This window comes from Leucopleurus acutus, assembly GCF_964270905.1.
Source record: "Leucopleurus acutus genome assembly, chromosome: 1".
Taxonomy (NCBI): domain Eukaryota; kingdom Metazoa; phylum Chordata; class Mammalia; order Artiodactyla; family Delphinidae; genus Leucopleurus; species Leucopleurus acutus.
The window spans coordinates 110,269,211-110,288,481 of NC_139142.1; positions in this window are offsets into that span (position 1 = coordinate 110,269,211).

Below are 19,271 nucleotides of genomic sequence, written 5' to 3' on the forward strand. Positions count from 1 at the left end.
AACAGAGCCTAGGGCACTTCCACTTATGGTCCTATAGCTTAGGGAAATTAAAATCAAAAAGACACAGCCACCCCAAAGGTTGGGACGGCTCTGTTTACAAGAACCTCGTTTACGGTACAAGTTCAATATCACAGAAAGCGAAAAATGGATAAAGAAGTTGTGGTACTTACGTACAATGCAATATCACTCAGCAATGAAATCTATGTCATCAGGCCCGTAGCAGCATAATGAGTGGATTAAGGTACGATGATTGTAAGTGAAATAAGTCACACAGAAAAAGAAACATCATAAGATATCACTACTACACGGAATGTAAACTTGGCTACACAGGAACTGAATTACAAAACAGAACAGGGTCTCAAATGTAGAAAACCAACTTACGCTAGCTTAAGGGGAAAGGTGAGTTGGGGTGCTGCATGAAACCAGAGATTGAAATTAGCACAGATACCGTTCCATAAGCCAAATATGTAATAGACAAGAGCTACTCCTTGCTCAACGAAGTGGACTCAACACCCCATATTAAACGCCTAAGAATATACCTGACTAGAAATAATCTTAAAACCTACGGATTTATATGTCTCCGAAAGACAATCAAGCGTGTGTACAGCGGCATAAACGCAGCAGTGATAGGATTGGTGAGGTTCGGTGAGCAAATGCAGACCCTTTGAAGTCATATTGCATGGTACCCATTCCATGGGTCTCAACTCTCCAGGTTTAAGGGATTCTTCCTTCAGCTAAAACATGCATGTGGAACCCAGAGTATGATCCACCGTGTGATCGGGAAACGTGTTCAAATGTGTCTCAGTTTTCGTCCCCTGGTACTCGGGTGCAAACTCCAGACGCTTTACTAACACTCTCCCCACTTGGAGAGTCAGTGCCTTTAACCTCCTGTTTGGCCCAGTTTGCAATTTCTGCGGAAAATGTACAGGAATAGGGAGAACCAATGAGAGACTAGCTGGGGGTGTCTGGACGGGCAAATTTAACTCTCATTTCCCACCAGGAAGAGGAATTAACCAAAGGCTCAGCGTGCCGTGCCGGAACCACACTAGGGCCTGAAGCAATCCTGCGGTGTTGCGGCCAGCTCACAAGAAAGCGAGTTGAAGAAAGGAGCTCAGGGGCACTGTAATTCACAAACCTGCAGAGTTATAAATGACAGCTATCGTCCAAAAATATATTGAAGTAAGGCTGCCAAGAGGACTTGAAAGCGGGGCAGAATTGCAGGAAACCGATTTCAGGAGGTAGACGGGAATTGCATGTAAAGCATAGGAAAAGAGGCAGAACGTCCACAATGATGCACTTGGCCAAAAAGGGCGTATGCGTTTTTTCCTGAATCAGGAAAAAACGCATACGCCCTTTTTGGCCAACCAAGCAAGCTTGCAAAGGAAATCTGCACTACAATGAAGTCTCACTGCCCCCCGGTCAAAAGGGCCATCTGAAAAAAGTGTAAAATCCAGAAAGGCAAGACAGGACATGGAGAATTGGGAGCCTTGTTATGCTGATGGGCGGGATGTAAATTGCCAACAGCCACTCTGGAGAAGTGTATGCTGTTTCCTGAAACATCTAAAAAACAAAGCAACAGAGCCTAGGGCACTTCCACTTATGGTCCTATAGCTTAGGGAAATTAAAATCAAAAAGACACAGCCACCCCAAAGTTTGGGACGGCTCTGTTTACAAGAACCTCGTTTACGGTACAAGTTCAATATCACAGAAAGCGAAAAATGGATAAAGAAGTTGTGGTACTTACGTACAATGCAATATCACTCAGCAATGAAATCTATGTCATCAGGCCCGTAGCAGCATAATGAGTGGATTAAGGTACGATGATTGTAAGTGAAATAAGTCACACAGAAAAAGAAACATCATAAGATATCACTACTACACGGAATGTAAACTTGGCTACACAGGAACTGAATTACAAAACAGAACAGGGTCTCAAATGTAGAAAACCAACTTACGCTAGCTTAAGGGGAAAGGTGAGTTGGGGTGCTGCATGAAACCAGAGATTGAAATTAGCACAGATACCGTTCCATAAGCCAAATATGTAATAGACAAGAGCTACTCCTTGCTCAACGAAGTGGACTCAACACCCCATATTAAACGCCTAAGAATATACCTGACTAGAAATAATCTTAAAACCTACGGATTTATATGTCTCCGAAAGACAATCAAGCGTGTGTACAGCGGCATAAACGCAGCAGTGATAGGATTGGTGAGGTTCGGTGAGCAAATGCAGACCCTTTGAAGTCATATTGCATGGTACCCATTCCATGGGTCTCAACTCTCCAGGTTTAAGGGATTCTTCCTTCAGCTAAAACATGCATGTGGAACCCAGAGTATGATCCACCGTGTGATCGGGAAACGTGTTCAAATGTGTCTCAGTTTTCGTCCCCTGGTACTCGGGTGCAAACTCCAGACGCTTTACTAACACTCTCCCCACTTGGAGAGTCAGTGCCTTTAACCTCCTGTTTGGCCCAGTTTGCAATTTCTGCGGAAAATGTACAGGAATAGGGAGAACCAATGAGAGACTAGCTGGGGGTGTCTGGACGGGCAAATTTAACTCTCATTTCCCACCAGGAAGAGGAATTAACCAAAGGCTCAGCGTGCCGTGCCGGAACCACACTAGGGCCTGAAGCAATCCTGCGGTGTTGCGGCCAGCTCACAAGAAAGCGAGTTGAAGAAAGGAGCTCAGGGGCACTGTAATTCACAAACCTGCAGAGTTATAAATGACAGCTATCGTCCAAAAATATATTGAAGTAAGGCTGCCAAGAGGACTTGAAAGCGGGGCAGAATTGCAGGAAACCGATTTCAGGAGGTAGACGGGAATTGCATGTAAAGCATAGGAAAAGAGGCAGAACGTCCACAATGATGCACTTGGCCAAAAAGGGCGTATGCGTTTTTTCCTGAATATATTCAGGAAAAAACGCATACGCCCTTTTTGGCCAACCAAGCAAGCTTGCAAAGGAAATCTGCACTACAATGAAGTCTCACTGCCCCCCGGTCAAAAGGGCCATCTGAAAAAAGTGTAAAATCCAGAAAGGCAAGACAGGACATGGAGAATTGGGAGCCTTGTTATGCTGATGGGCGGGATGTAAATTGCCAACAGCCACTCTGGAGAAGTGTATGCTGTTTCCTGAAACATCTAAAAAACAAAGCAACAGAGCCTAGGGCACTTCCACTTATGGTCCTATAGCTTAGGGAAATTAAAATCAAAAAGACACAGCCACCCCAAAGTTTGGGACGGCTCTGTTTACAAGAACCTCGTTTACGGTACAAGTTCAATATCACAGAAAGCGAAAAATGGATAAAGAAGTTGTGGTACTTACGTACAATGCAATATCACTCAGCAATGAAATCTATGTCATCAGGCCCGTAGCAGCATAATGAGTGGATTAAGGTACGATGATTGTAAGTGAAATAAGTCACACAGAAAAAGAAACATCATAAGATATCACTACTACACGGAATGTAAACTTGGCTACACAGGAACTGAATTACAAAACAGAACAGGGTCTCAAATGTAGAAAACCAACTTACGCTAGCTTAAGGGGAAAGGTGAGTTGGGGTGCTGCATGAAACCAGAGATTGAAATTAGCACAGATACCGTTCCATAAGCCAAATATGTAATAGACAAGAGCTACTCCTTGCTCAACGAAGTGGACTCAACACCCCATATTAAACGCCTAAGAATATACCTGACTAGAAATAATCTTAAAACCTACGGATTTATATGTCTCCGAAAGACAATCAAGCGTGTGTACAGCGGCATAAACGCAGCAGTGATAGGATTGGTGAGGTTCGGTGAGCAAATGCAGACCCTTTGAAGTCATATTGCATGGTACCCATTCCATGGGTCTCAACTCTCCAGGTTTAAGGGATTCTTCCTTCAGCTAAAACATGCATGTGGAACCCAGAGTATGATCCACCGTGTGATCGGGAAACGTGTTCAAATGTGTCTCAGTTTTCGTCCCCTGGTACTCGGGTGCAAACTCCAGACGCTTTACTAACACTCTCCCCACTTGGAGAGTCAGTGCCTTTAACCTCCTGTTTGGCCCAGTTTGCAATTTCTGCGGAAAATGTACAGGAATGGAGAGAACCAATGAGAGACTAGCTGGGGGTGTCTGGACGGGCAAATTTAACTCTCATTTCCCACCAGGAAGAGGAATTAACCAAAGGCTCAGCGTGCCGTGCCGGAACCACACTAGGGCCTGAAGCAATCCTGCGGTGTTGCGGCCAGCTCACAAGAAAGCGAGTTGAAGAAAGGAGCTCAGGGGCACTGTAATTCACAAACCTGCAGAGTTATAAATGACAGCTATCGTCCAAAAATATATTGAAGTAAGGCTGCCAAGAGGACTTGAAAGCGGGGCAGAATTGCAGGAAACCGATTTCAGGAGGTAGACGGGAATTGCATGTAAAGCATAGGAAAAGAGGCAGAACGTCCACAATGATGCACTTGGCCAAAAAGGGCGTATGCGTTTTTTCCTGAATATATTCAGGAAAAAACGCATACGCCCTTTTTGGCCAACCAAGCAAGCTTGCAAAGGAAATCTGCACTACAATGAAGTCTCACTGCCCCCCGGTCAAAAGGGCCATCTGAAAAAAGTGTAAAATCCAGAAAGGCAAGACAGGACATGGAGAATTGGGAGCCTTGTTATGCTGATGGGCGGGATGTAAATTGCCAACAGCCACTCTGGAGAAGTGTATGCTGTTTCCTGAAACATCTAAAAAACAAAGCAACAGAGCCTAGGGCACTTCCACTTATGGTCCTATAGCTTAGGGAAATTAAAATCAAAAAGACACAGCCACCCCAAAGGTTGGGACGGCTCTGTTTACAAGAACCTCGTTTACGGTACAAGTTCAATATCACAGAAAGCGAAAAATGGATAAAGAAGTTGTGGTACTTACGTACAATGCAATATCACTCAGCAATGAAATCTATGTCATCAGGCCCGTAGCAGCATAATGAGTGGATTAAGGTACGATGATTGTAAGTGAAATAAGTCACACAGAAAAAGAAACATCATAAGATATCACTACTACACGGAATGTAAACTTGGCTACACAGGAACTGAATTACAAAACAGAACAGGGTCTCAAATGTAGAAAACCAACTTACGCTAGCTTAAGGGGAAAGGTGAGTTGGGGTGCTGCATGAAACCAGAGATTGAAATTAGCACAGATACCGTTCCATAAGCCAAATATGTAATAGACAAGAGCTACTCCTTGCTCAACGAAGTGGACTCAACACCCCATATTAAACGCCTAAGAATATACCTGACTAGAAATAATCTTAAAACCTACGGATTTATATGTCTCCGAAAGACAATCAAGCGTGTGTACAGCGGCATAAACGCAGCAGTGATAGGATTGGTGAGGTTCGGTGAGCAAATGCAGACCCTTTGAAGTCATATTGCATGGTACCCATTCCATGGGTCTCAACTCTCCAGGTTTAAGGGATTCTTCCTTCAGCTAAAACATGCATGTGGAACCCAGAGTATGATCCACCGTGTGATCGGGAAACGTGTTCAAATGTGTCTCAGTTTTCGTCCCCTGGTACTCGGGTGCAAACTCCAGACGCTTTACTAACACTCTCCCCACTTGGAGAGTCAGTGCCTTTAACCTCCTGTTTGGCCCAGTTTGCAATTTCTGCGGAAAATGTACAGGAATGGAGAGAACCAATGAGAGACTAGCTGGGGGTGTCTGGACGGGCAAATTTAACTCTCATTTCCCACCAGGAAGAGGAATTAACCAAAGGCTCAGCGTGCCGTGCCGGAACCACACTAGGGCCTGAAGCAATCCTGCGGTGTTGCGGCCAGCTCACAAGAAAGCGAGTTGAAGAAAGGAGCTCAGGGGCACTGTAATTCACAAACCTGCAGAGTTATAAATGACAGCTATCGTCCAAAAATATATTGAAGTAAGGCTGCCAAGAGGACTTGAAAGCGGGGCAGAATTGCAGGAAACCGATTTCAGGAGGTAGACGGGAATTGCATGTAAAGCATAGGAAAAGAGGCAGAACGTCCACAATGATGCACTTGGCCAAAAAGGGCGTATGCGTTTTTTCCTGAATATATTCAGGAAAAAACGCATACGCCCTTTTTGGCCAACCAAGCAAGCTTGCAAAGGAAATCTGCACTACAATGAAGTCTCACTGCCCCCCAGTCAAAAGGGCCATCTGAAAAAAGTGTAAAATCCAGAAAGGCAAGACAGGACATGGAGAATTGGGAGCCTTGTTATGCTGATGGGCGGGATGTAAATTGCCAACAGCCACTCTGGAGAAGTGTATGCTGTTTCCTGAAACATCTAAAAAACAAAGCAACAGAGCCTAGGGCACTTCCACTTATGGTCCTATAGCTTAGGGAAATTAAAATCAAAAAGACACAGCCACCCCAAAGGTTGGGACGGCTCTGTTTACAAGAACCTCGTTTACGGTACAAGTTCAATATCACAGAAAGCGAAAAATGGATAAAGAAGTTGTGGTACTTACGTACAATGCAATATCACTCAGCAATGAAATCTATGTCATCAGGCCCGTAGCAGCATAATGAGTGGATTAAGGTACGATGATTGTAAGTGAAATAAGTCACACAGAAAAAGAAACATCATAAGATATCACTACTACACGGAATGTAAACTTGGCTACACAGGAACTGAATTACAAAACAGAACAGGGTCTCAAATGTAGAAAACCAACTTACGCTAGCTTAAGGGGAAAGGTGAGTTGGGGTGCTGCATGAAACCAGAGATTGAAATTAGCACAGATACCGTTCCATAAGCCAAATATGTAATAGACAAGAGCTACTCCTTGCTCAACGAAGTGGACTCAACACCCCATATTAAACGCCTAAGAATATACCTGACTAGAAATAATCTTAAAACCTACGGATTTATATGTCTCCGAAAGACAATCAAGCGTGTGTACAGCGGCATAAACGCAGCAGTGATAGGATTGGTGAGGTTCGGTGAGCAAATGCAGACCCTTTGAAGTCATATTGCATGGTACCCATTCCATGGGTCTCAACTCTCCAGGTTTAAGGGATTCTTCCTTCAGCTAAAACATGCATGTGGAACCCAGAGTATGATCCACCGTGTGATCGGGAAACGTGTTCAAATGTGTCTCAGTTTTCGTCCCCTGGTACTCGGGTGCAAACTCCAGACGCTTTACTAACACTCTCCCCACTTGGAGAGTCAGTGCCTTTAACCTCCTGTTTGGCCCAGTTTGCAATTTCTGCGGAAAATGTACAGGAATAGGGAGAACCAATGAGAGACTAGCTGGGGGTGTCTGGACGGGCAAATTTAACTCTCATTTCCCACCAGGAAGAGGAATTAACCAAAGGCTCAGCGTGCCGTGCCGGAACCACACTAGGGCCTGAAGCAATCCTGCGGTGTTGCGGCCAGCTCACAAGAAAGCGAGTTGAAGAAAGGAGCTCAGGGGCACTGTAATTCACAAACCTGCAGAGTTATAAATGACAGCTATCGTCCAAAAATATATTGAAGTAAGGCTGCCAAGAGGACTTGAAAGCGGGGCAGAATTGCAGGAAACCGATTTCAGGAGGTAGACGGGAATTGCATGTAAAGCATAGGAAAAGAGGCAGAACGTCCACAATGATGCACTTGGCCAAAAAGGGCGTATGCGTTTTTTCCTGAATATATTCAGGAAAAAACGCATACGCCCTTTTTGGCCAACCAAGCAAGCTTGCAAAGGAAATCTGCACTACAATGAAGTCTCACTGCCCCCCGGTCAAAAGGGCCATCTGAAAAAAGTGTAAAATCCAGAAAGGCAAGACAGGACATGGAGAATTGGGAGCCTTGTTATGCTGATGGGCGGGATGTAAATTGCCAACAGCCACTCTGGAGAAGTGTATGCTGTTTCCTGAAACATCTAAAAAACAAAGCAACAGAGCCTAGGGCACTTCCACTTATGGTCCTATAGCTTAGGGAAATTAAAATCAAAAAGACACAGCCACCCCAAAGTTTGGGACGGCTCTGTTTACAAGAACCTCGTTTACGGTACAAGTTCAATATCACAGAAAGCGAAAAATGGATAAAGAAGTTGTGGTACTTACGTACAATGCAATATCACTCAGCAATGAAATCTATGTCATCAGGCACGTAGCAGCATAATGAGTGGATTAAGGTACGATGATTGTAAGTGAAATAAGTCACACAGAAAAAGAAACATCATAAGATATCACTACTACACGGAATGTAAACTTGGCTACACAGGAACTGAATTACAAAACAGAACAGGGTCTCAAATGTAGAAAACCAACTTACGCTAGCTTAAGGGGAAAGGTGAGTTGGGGTGCTGCATGAAACCAGAGATTGAAATTAGCACAGATACCGTTCCATAAGCCAAATATGTAATAGACAAGAGCTACTCCTTGCTCAACGAAGTGGACTCAACACCCCATATTAAACGCCTAAGAATATACCTGACTAGAAATAATCTTAAAACCTACGGATTTATATGTCTCCGAAAGACAATCAAGCGTGTGTACAGCGGCATAAACGCAGCAGTGATAGGATTGGTGAGGTTCGGTGAGCAAATGCAGACCCTTTGAAGTCATATTGCATGGTACCCATTCCATGGGTCTCAACTCTCCAGGTTTAAGGGATTCTTCCTTCAGCTAAAACATGCATGTGGAACCCAGAGTATGATCCACCGTGTGATCGGGAAACGTGTTCAAATGTGTCTCAGTTTTCGTCCCCTGGTACTCGGGTGCAAACTCCAGACGCTTTACTAACACTCTCCCCACTTGGAGAGTCAGTGCCTTTAACCTCCTGTTTGGCCCAGTTTGCAATTTCTGCGGAAAATGTACAGGAATAGGGAGAACCAATGAGAGACTAGCTGGGGGTGTCTGGACGGGCAAATTTAACTCTCATTTCCCACCAGGAAGAGGAATTAACCAAAGGCTCAGCGTGCCGTGCCGGAACCACACTAGGGCCTGAAGCAATCCTGCGGTGTTGCGGCCAGCTCACAAGAAAGCGAGTTGAAGAAAGGAGCTCAGGGGCACTGTAATTCACAAACCTGCAGAGTTATAAATGACAGCTATCGTCCAAAAATATATTGAAGTAAGGCTGCCAAGAGGACTTGAAAGCGGGGCAGAATTGCAGGAAACCGATTTCAGGAGGTAGACGGGAATTGCATGTAAAGCATAGGAAAAGAGGCAGAACGTCCACAATGATGCACTTGGCCAAAAAGGGCGTATGCGTTTTTTCCTGAATATATTCAGGAAAAAACGCATACGCCCTTTTTGGCCAACCAAGCAAGCTTGCAAAGGAAATCTGCACTACAATGAAGTCTCACTGCCCCCCGGTCAAAAGGGCCATCTGAAAAAAGTGTAAAATCCAGAAAGGCAAGACAGGACATGGAGAATTGGGAGCCTTGTTATGCTGATGGGCGGGATGTAAATTGCCAACAGCCACTCTGGAGAAGTGTATGCTGTTTCCTGAAACATCTAAAAAACAAAGCAACAGAGCCTAGGGCACTTCCACTTATGGTCCTATAGCTTAGGGAAATTAAAATCAAAAAGACACAGCCACCCCAAAGGTTGGGACGGCTCTGTTTACAAGAACCTCGTTTACGGTACAAGTTCAATATCACAGAAAGCGAAAAATGGATAAAGAAGTTGTGGTACTTACGTACAATGCAATATCACTCAGCAATGAAATCTATGTCATCAGGCCCGTAGCAGCATAATGAGTGGATTAAGGTACGATGATTGTAAGTGAAATAAGTCACACAGAAAAAGAAACATCATAAGATATCACTACTACACGGAATGTAAACTTGGCTACACAGGAACTGAATTACAAAACAGAACAGGGTCTCAAATGTAGAAAACCAACTTACGCTAGCTTAAGGGGAAAGGTGAGTTGGGGTGCTGCATGAAACCAGAGATTGAAATTAGCACAGATACCGTTCCATAAGCCAAATATGTAATAGACAAGAGCTACTCCTTGCTCAACGAAGTGGACTCAACACCCCATATTAAACGCCTAAGAATATACCTGACTAGAAATAATCTTAAAACCTACGGATTTATATGTCTCCGAAAGACAATCAAGCGTGTGTACAGCGGCATAAACGCAGCAGTGATAGGATTGGTGAGGTTCGGTGAGCAAATGCAGACCCTTTGAAGTCATATTGCATGGTACCCATTCCATGGGTCTCAACTCTCCAGGTTTAAGGGATTCTTCCTTCAGCTAAAACATGCATGTGGAACCCAGAGTATGATCCACCGTGTGATCGGGAAACGTGTTCAAATGTGTCTCAGTTTTCGTCCCCTGGTACTCGGGTGCAAACTCCAGACGCTTTACTAACACTCTCCCCACTTGGAGAGTCAGTGCCTTTAACCTCCTGTTTGGCCCAGTTTGCAATTTCTGCGGAAAATGTACAGGAATGGAGAGAACCAATGAGAGACTAGCTGGGGGTGTCTGGACGGGCAAATTTAACTCTCATTTCCCACCAGGAAGAGGAATTAACCAAAGGCTCAGCGTGCCGTGCCGGAACCACACTAGGGCCTGAAGCAATCCTGCGGTGTTGCGGCCAGCTCACAAGAAAGCGAGTTGAAGAAACGAGCTCAGGGGCACTGTAATTCACAAACCTGCAGAGTTATAAATGACAGCTATCGTCCAAAAATATATTGAAGTAAGGCTGCCAAGAGGACTTGAAAGCGGGGCAGAATTGCAGGAAACCGATTTCAGGAGGTAGACGGGAATTGCATGTAAAGCATAGGAAAAGAGGCAGAACGTCCACAATGATGCACTTGGCCAAAAAGGGCGTATGCGTTTTTTCCTGAATATATTCAGGAAAAAACGCATACGCCCTTTTTGGCCAACCAAGCAAGCTTGCAAAGGAAATCTGCACTACAATGAAGTCTCACTGCCCCCCGGTCAAAAGGGCCATCTGAAAAAAGTGTAAAATCCAGAAAGGCAAGACAGGACATGGAGAATTGGGAGCCTTGTTATGCTGATGGGCGGGATGTAAATTGCCAACAGCCACTCTGGAGAAGTGTATGCTGTTTCCTGAAACATCTAAAAAACAAAGCAACAGAGCCTAGGGCACTTCCACTTATGGTCCTATAGCTTAGGGAAATTAAAATCAAAAAGACACAGCCACCCCAAAGGTTGGGACGGCTCTGTTTACAAGAACCTCGTTTACGGTACAAGTTCAATATCACAGAAAGCGAAAAATGGATAAAGAAGTTGTGGTACTTACGTACAATGCAATATCACTCAGCAATGAAATCTATGTCATCAGGCCCGTAGCAGCATAATGAGTGGATTAAGGTACGATGATTGTAAGTGAAATAAGTCACACAGAAAAAGAAACATCATAAGATATCACTACTACACGGAATGTAAACTTGGCTACACAGGAACTGAATTACAAAACAGAACAGGGTCTCAAATGTAGAAAACCAACTTACGCTAGCTTAAGGGGAAAGGTGAGTTGGGGTGCTGCATGAAACCAGAGATTGAAATTAGCACAGATACCGTTCCATAAGCCAAATATGTAATAGACAAGAGCTACTCCTTGCTCAACGAAGTGGACTCAACACCCCATATTAAACGCCTAAGAATATACCTGACTAGAAATAATCTTAAAACCTACGGATTTATATGTCTCCGAAAGACAATCAAGCGTGTGTACAGCGGCATAAACGCAGCAGTGATAGGATTGGTGAGGTTCGGTGAGCAAATGCAGACCCTTTGAAGTCATATTGCATGGTACCCATTCCATGGGTCTCAACTCTCCAGGTTTAAGGGATTCTTCCTTCAGCTAAAACATGCATGTGGAACCCAGAGTATGATCCACCGTGTGATCGGGAAACGTGTTCAAATGTGTCTCAGTTTTCGTCCCCTGGTACTCGGGTGCAAACTCCAGACGCTTTACTAACACTCTCCCCACTTGGAGAGTCAGTGCCTTTAACCTCCTGTTTGGCCCAGTTTGCAATTTCTGCGGAAAATGTACAGGAATAGGGAGAACCAATGAGAGACTAGCTGGGGGTGTCTGGACGGGCAAATTTAACTCTCATTTCCCACCAGGAACAGGAATTAACCAAAGGCTCAGCGTGCCGTGCCGGAACCACACTAGGGCCTGAAGCAATCCTGCGGTGTTGCGGCCAGCTCACAAGAAAGCGAGTTGAAGAAAGGAGCTCAGGGGCACTGTAATTCACAAACCTGCAGAGTTATAAATGACAGCTATCGTCCAAAAATATATTGAAGTAAGGCTGCCAAGAGGACTTGAAAGCGGGGCAGAATTGCAGGAAACCGATTTCAGGAGGTAGACGGGAATTGCATGTAAAGCATAGGAAAAGAGGCAGAACGTCCACAATGATGCACTTGGCCAAAAAGGGCGTATGCGTTTTTTCCTGAATATATTCAGGAAAAAACGCATACGCCCTTTTTGGCCAACCAAGCAAGCTTGCAAAGGAAATCTGCACTACAATGAAGTCTCACTGCCCCCCGGTCAAAAGGGCCATCTGAAAAAAGTGTAAAATCCAGAAAGGCAAGACAGGACATGGAGAATTGGGAGCCTTGTTATGCTGATGGGCGGGATGTAAATTGCCAACAGCCACTCTGGAGAAGTGTATGCTGTTTCCTGAAACATCTAAAAAACAAAGCAACAGAGCCTAGGGCACTTCCACTTATGGTCCTATAGCTTAGGGAAATTAAAATCAAAAAGACACAGCCACCCCAAAGGTTGGGACGGCTCTGTTTACAAGAACCTCGTTTACGGTACAAGTTCAATATCACAGAAAGCGAAAAATGGATAAAGAAGTTGTGGTACTTACGTACAATGCAATATCACTCAGCAATGAAATCTATGTCATCAGGCCCGTAGCAGCATAATGAGTGGATTAAGGTACGATGATTGTAAGTGAAATAAGTCACACAGAAAAAGAAACATCATAAGATATCACTACTACACGGAATGTAAACTTGGCTACACAGGAACTGAATTACAAAACAGAACAGGGTCTCAAATGTAGAAAACCAACTTACGCTAGCTTAAGGGGAAAGGTGAGTTGGGGTGCTGCATGAAACCAGAGATTGAAATTAGCACAGATACCGTTCCATAAGCCAAATATGTAATAGACAAGAGCTACTCCTTGCTCAACGAAGTGGACTCAACACCCCATATTAAACGCCTAAGAATATACCTGACTAGAAATAATCTTAAAACCTACGGATTTATATGTCTCCGAAAGACAATCAAGCGTGTGTACAGCGGCATAAACGCAGCAGTGATAGGATTGGTGAGGTTCGGTGAGCAAATGCAGACCCTTTGAAGTCATATTGCATGGTACCCATTCCATGGGTCTCAACTCTCCAGGTTTAAGGGATTCTTCCTTCAGCTAAAACATGCATGTGGAACCCAGAGTATGATCCACCGTGTGATCGGGAAACGTGTTCAAATGTGTCTCAGTTTTCGTCCCCTGGTACTCGGGTGCAAACTCCAGACGCTTTACTAACACTCTCCCCACTTGGAGAGTCAGTGCCTTTAACCTCCTGTTTGGCCCAGTTTGCAATTTCTGCGGAAAATGTACAGGAATGGAGAGAACCAATGAGAGACTAGCTGGGGGTGTCTGGACGGGCAAATTTAACTCTCATTTCCCACCAGGAAGAGGAATTAACCAAAGGCTCAGCGTGCCGTGCCGGAACCACACTAGGGCCTGAAGCAATCCTGCGGTGTTGCGGCCAGCTCACAAGAAAGCGAGTTGAAGAAAGGAGCTCAGGGGCACTGTAATTCACAAACCTGCAGAGTTATAAATGACAGCTATCGTCCAAAAATATATTGAAGTAAGGCTGCCAAGAGGACTTGAAAGCGGGGCAGAATTGCAGGAAACCGATTTCAGGAGGTAGACGGGAATTGCATGTAAAGCATAGGAAAAGAGGCAGAACGTCCACAATGATGCACTTGGCCAAAAAGGGCGTATGCGTTTTTTCCTGAATATATTCAGGAAAAAACGCATACGCCCTTTTTGGCCAACCAAGCAAGCTTGCAAAGGAAATCTGCACTACAATGAAGTCTCACTGCCCCCCGGTCAAAAGGGCCATCTGAAAAAAGTGTAAAATCCAGAAAGGCAAGACAGGACATGGAGAATTGGGAGCCTTGTTATGCTGATGGGCGGGATGTAAATTGCCAACAGCCACTCTGGAGAAGTGTATGCTGTTTCCTGAAACATCTAAAAAACAAAGCAACAGAGCCTAGGGCACTTCCACTTATGGTCCTATAGCTTAGGGAAATTAAAATCAAAAAGACACAGCCACCCCAAAGGTTGGGACGGCTCTGTTTACAAGAACCTCGTTTACGGTACAAGTTCAATATCACAGAAAGCGAAAAATGGATAAAGAAGTTGTGGTACTTACGTACAATGCAATATCACTCAGCAATGAAATCTATGTCATCAGGCCCGTAGCAGCATAATGAGTGGATTAAGGTACGATGATTGTAAGTGAAATAAGTCACACAGAAAAAGAAACATCATAAGATATCACTACTACACGGAATGTAAACTTGGCTACACAGGAACTGAATTACAAAACAGAACAGGGTCTCAAATGTAGAAAACCAACTTACGCTAGCTTAAGGGGAAAGGTGAGTTGGGGTGCTGCATGAAACCAGAGATTGAAATTAGCACAGATACCGTTCCATAAGCCAAATATGTAATAGACAAGAGCTACTCCTTGCTCAACGAAGTGGACTCAACACCCCATATTAAACGCCTAAGAATATACCTGACTAGAAATAATCTTAAAACCTACGGATTTATATGTCTCCGAAAGACAATCAAGCGTGTGTACAGCGGCATAAACGCAGCAGTGATAGGATTGGTGAGGTTCGGTGAGCAAATGCAGACCCTTTGAAGTCATATTGCATGGTACCCATTCCATGGGTCTCAACTCTCCAGGTTTAAGGGATTCTTCCTTCAGCTAAAACATGCATGTGGAACCCAGAGTATGATCCACCGTGTGATCGGGAAACGTGTTCAAATGTGTCTCAGTTTTCGTCCCCTGGTACTCGGGTGCAAACTCCAGACGCTTTACTAACACTCTCCCCACTTGGAGAGTCAGTGCCTTTAACCTCCTGTTTGGCCCAGTTTGCAATTTCTGCGGAAAATGTACAGGAATGGGGAGAACCAATGAGAGACTAGCTGGGGGTGTCTGGACGGGCAAATTTAACTCTCATTTCCCACCAGGAAGAGGAATTAACCAAAGGCTCAGCGTGCCGTGCCGGAACCACACTAGGGCCTGAAGCAATCCTGCGGTGTTGCGGCCAGCTCACAAGAAAGCGAGTTGAAGAAACGAGCTCAGGGGCACTGTAATTCACAAACCTGCAGAGTTATAAATGACAGCTATCGTCCAAAAATATATTGAAGTAAGGCTGCCAAGAGGACTTGAAAGCGGGGCAGAATTGCAGGAAACCGATTTCAGGAGGTAGACGGGAATTGCATGTAAAGCATAGGAAAAGAGGCAGAACGTCCACAATGATGCACTTGGCCAAAAAGGGCGTATGCGTTTTTTCCTGAATATATTCAGGAAAAAACGCATACGCCCTTTTTGGCCAACCAAGCAAGCTTGCAAAGGAAATCTGCACTACAATGAAGTCTCACTGCCCCCCGGTCAAAAGGGCCATCTGAAAAAAGTGTAAAATCCAGAAAGGCAAGACAGGACATGGAGAATTGGGAGCCTTGTTATGCTGATGGGCGGGATGTAAATTGCCAACAGCCACTCTGGAGAAGTGTATGCTGTTTCCTGAAACATCTAAAAAACAAAGCAACAGAGCCTAGGGCACTTCCACTTATGGTCCTATAGCTTAGGGAAATTAAAATCAAAAAGACACAGCCACCCCAAAGGTTGGGACGGCTCTGTTTACAAGAACCTCGTTTACGGTACAAGTTCAATATCACAGAAAGCGAAAAATGGATAAAGAAGTTGTGGTACTTACGTACAATGCAATATCACTCAGCAATGAAATCTATGTCATCAGGCCCGTAGCAGCATAATGAGTGGATTAAGGTACGATGATTGTAAGTGAAATAAGTCACACAGAAAAAGAAACATCATAAGATATCACTACTACACGGAATGTAAACTTGGCTACACAGGAACTGAATTACAAAACAGAACAGGGTCTCAAATGTAGAAAACCAACTTACGCTAGCTTAAGGGGAAAGGTGAGTTGGGGTGCTGCATGAAACCAGAGATTGAAATTAGCACAGATACCGTTCCATAAGCCAAATATGTAATAGACAAGAGCTACTCCTTGCTCAACGAAGTGGACTCAACACCCCATATTAAACGCCTAAGAATATACCTGACTAGAAATAATCTTAAAACCTACGGATTTATATGTCTCCGAAAGACAATCAAGCGTGTGTACAGCGGCATAAACGCAGCAGTGATAGGATTGGTGAGGTTCGGTGAGCAAATGCAGACCCTTTGAAGTCATATTGCATGGTACCCATTCCATGGGTCTCAACTCTCCAGGTTTAAGGGATTCTTCCTTCAGCTAAAACATGCATGTGGAACCCAGAGTATGATCCACCGTGTGATCGGGAAACGTGTTCAAATGTGTCTCAGTTTTCGTCCCCTGGTACTCGGGTGCAAACTCCAGACGCTTTACTAACACTCTCCCCACTTGGAGAGTCAGTGCCTTTAACCTCCTGTTTGGCCCAGTTTGCAATTTCTGCGGAAAATGTACAGGAATGGGGAGAACCAATGAGAGACTAGCTGGGGGTGTCTGGACGGGCAAATTTAACTCTCATTTCCCACCAGGAAGAGGAATTAACCAAAGGCTCAGCGTGCCGTGCCGGAACCACACTAGGGCCTGAAGCAATCCTGCGGTGTTGCGGCCAGCTCACAAGAAAGCGAGTTGAAGAAAGGAGCTCAGGGGCACTGTAATTCACAAACCTGCAGAGTTATAAATGACAGCTATCGTCCAAAAATATATTGAAGTAAGGCTGCCAAGAGGACTTGAAAGCGGGGCAGAATTGCAGGAAACCGATTTCAGGAGGTAGACGGGAATTGCATGTAAAGCATAGGAAAAGAGGCAGAACGTCCACAATGATGCACTTGGCCAAAAAGGGCGTATGCGTTTTTTCCTGAATATATTCAGGAAAAAACGCATACGCCCTTTTTGGCCAACCAAGCAAGCTTGCAAAGGAAATCTGCACTACAATGAAGTCTCACTGCCCCCCGGTCAAAAGGGCCATCTGAAAAAAGTGTAAAATCCAGAAAGGCAAGACAGGACATGGAGAATTGGGAGCCTTGTTATGCTGATGGGCGGGATGTAAATTGCCAACAGCCACTCTGGAGAAGTGTATGCTGTTTCCTGAAACATCTAAAAAACAAAGCAACAGAGCCTAGGGCACTTCCACTTATGGTCCTATAGCTTAGGGAAATTAAAATCAAAAAGACACAGCCACCCCAAAGTTTGGGACGGCTCTGTTTAAAAGAACCTCGTTTACGGTACAAGTTCAATATCACAGAAAGCGAAAAATGGATAAAGAAGTTGTGGTACTTACGTACAATGCAATATCACTCAGCAATGAAATCTATGTCATCAGGCCCGTAGCAGCATAATGAGTGGATTAAGGTACGATGATTGTAAGTGAAATAAGTCACACAGAAAAAGAAACATCATAAGATATCACTACTACACGGAATGTAAACTTGGCTACACAGGAACTGAATTACAAAACAGAACAGGATCTCAAATGTAGAAAACCAACTTACGCTAGCTTAAGGGGAAAGGTGGGTTGGGGTGCTGCATGAAACCAGAGATTGAAATTAGCACAGATACCGTTCCATAAGCCAAATATGTAATAGACAAGAGCTACTCCTTGCTCAACGAAGTGGACTCAACACCCCATATTAAACGCCTAAGAATATACCTGACTAGAAATAATCTTAAAACCTACGGATTTATATGTCTCCGAAAGACAATCAAGCGTGTGTACAGCGGCATAAACGCAGCAGTGATAGGATTGGTGAGGTTCGGTGAGCAAATGCAGACCCTTTGAAGTCATATTGCATGGTACCCATTCCATGGGTCTCAACTCTCCAGGTTTAAGGGATTCTTCCTTCAGCTAAAACATGCATGTGGAACCCAGAGTATGATCCACCGTGTGATCGGGAAACGTGTTCAAATGTGTCTCAGTTTTCGTCCCCTGGTACTCGGGTGCAAACTCCAGACGCTTTACTAACACTCTCCCCACTTGGAGAGTCAGTGCCTTTAACCTCCTGTTTGGCCCAGTTTGCAATTTCTGCGGAAAATGTACAGGAATGGGGAGAACCAATGAGAGACTAGCTGGGGGTGTCTGGACGGGCAAATTTAACTCTCATTTCCCACCAGGAAGAGGAATTAACCAAAGGCTCAGCGTGCCGTGCCGGAACCACACTAGGGCCTGAAGCAATCCTGCGGTGTTGCGGCCAGCTCACAAGAAAGCGAGTTGAAGAAAGGAGCTCAGGGGCACTGTAATTCACAAACCTGCAGAGTTATAAATGACAGCTATCGTCCAAAAATATATTGAAGTAAGGCTGCCAAGAGGACTTGAAAGCGGGGCAGAATTGCAGGAAACCGATTTCAGGAGGTAGACGGGAATTGCATGTAAAGCATAGGAAAAGAGGCAGAACGTCCACAATGATGCACTTGGCCAAAAAGGGCGTATGCGTTTTTTCCTGAATATATTCAGGAAAAAACGCATACGCCCTTTTTGGCCAACCAAGCAAGCTTGCAAAGGAAATCTGCACTACAATGAAGTCTCACTGCCCCCCGGTCAAAAGGGCCATCTGAAAAAAGTGTAAAATCCAGAAAGGCAAGACAGGACATGGAGAATTGGGAGCCTTGTTATGCTGATGGGCGGGATGTAAATTGCCAACAGCCACTCTGGAGAAGTGTATGCTGTTTCCTGAAACATCTAAAAAACAAAGCAACAGAGCCTAGGGCACTTCCACTTATGGTCCTATAGCTTAGGGAAATTAAAATCAAAAAGACACAGCAACCCCAAAGGTTGGGACGGCTCTGTTTACAAGAACCTCGTTTACGGTACAAGTTCAATATCACAGAAAGCGAAAAATGGATAAAGAAGTTGTGGTACTTACGTACAATGCAATATCACTCAGCAATGAAATCTATGTCATCAGGCCCGTAGCAGCATAATGAGTGGATTAAGGTACGATGATTGTAAGTGAAATAAGTCACACAGAAAAAGAAACATCATAAGATATCACTACTACACGGAATGTAAACTTGGCTACAC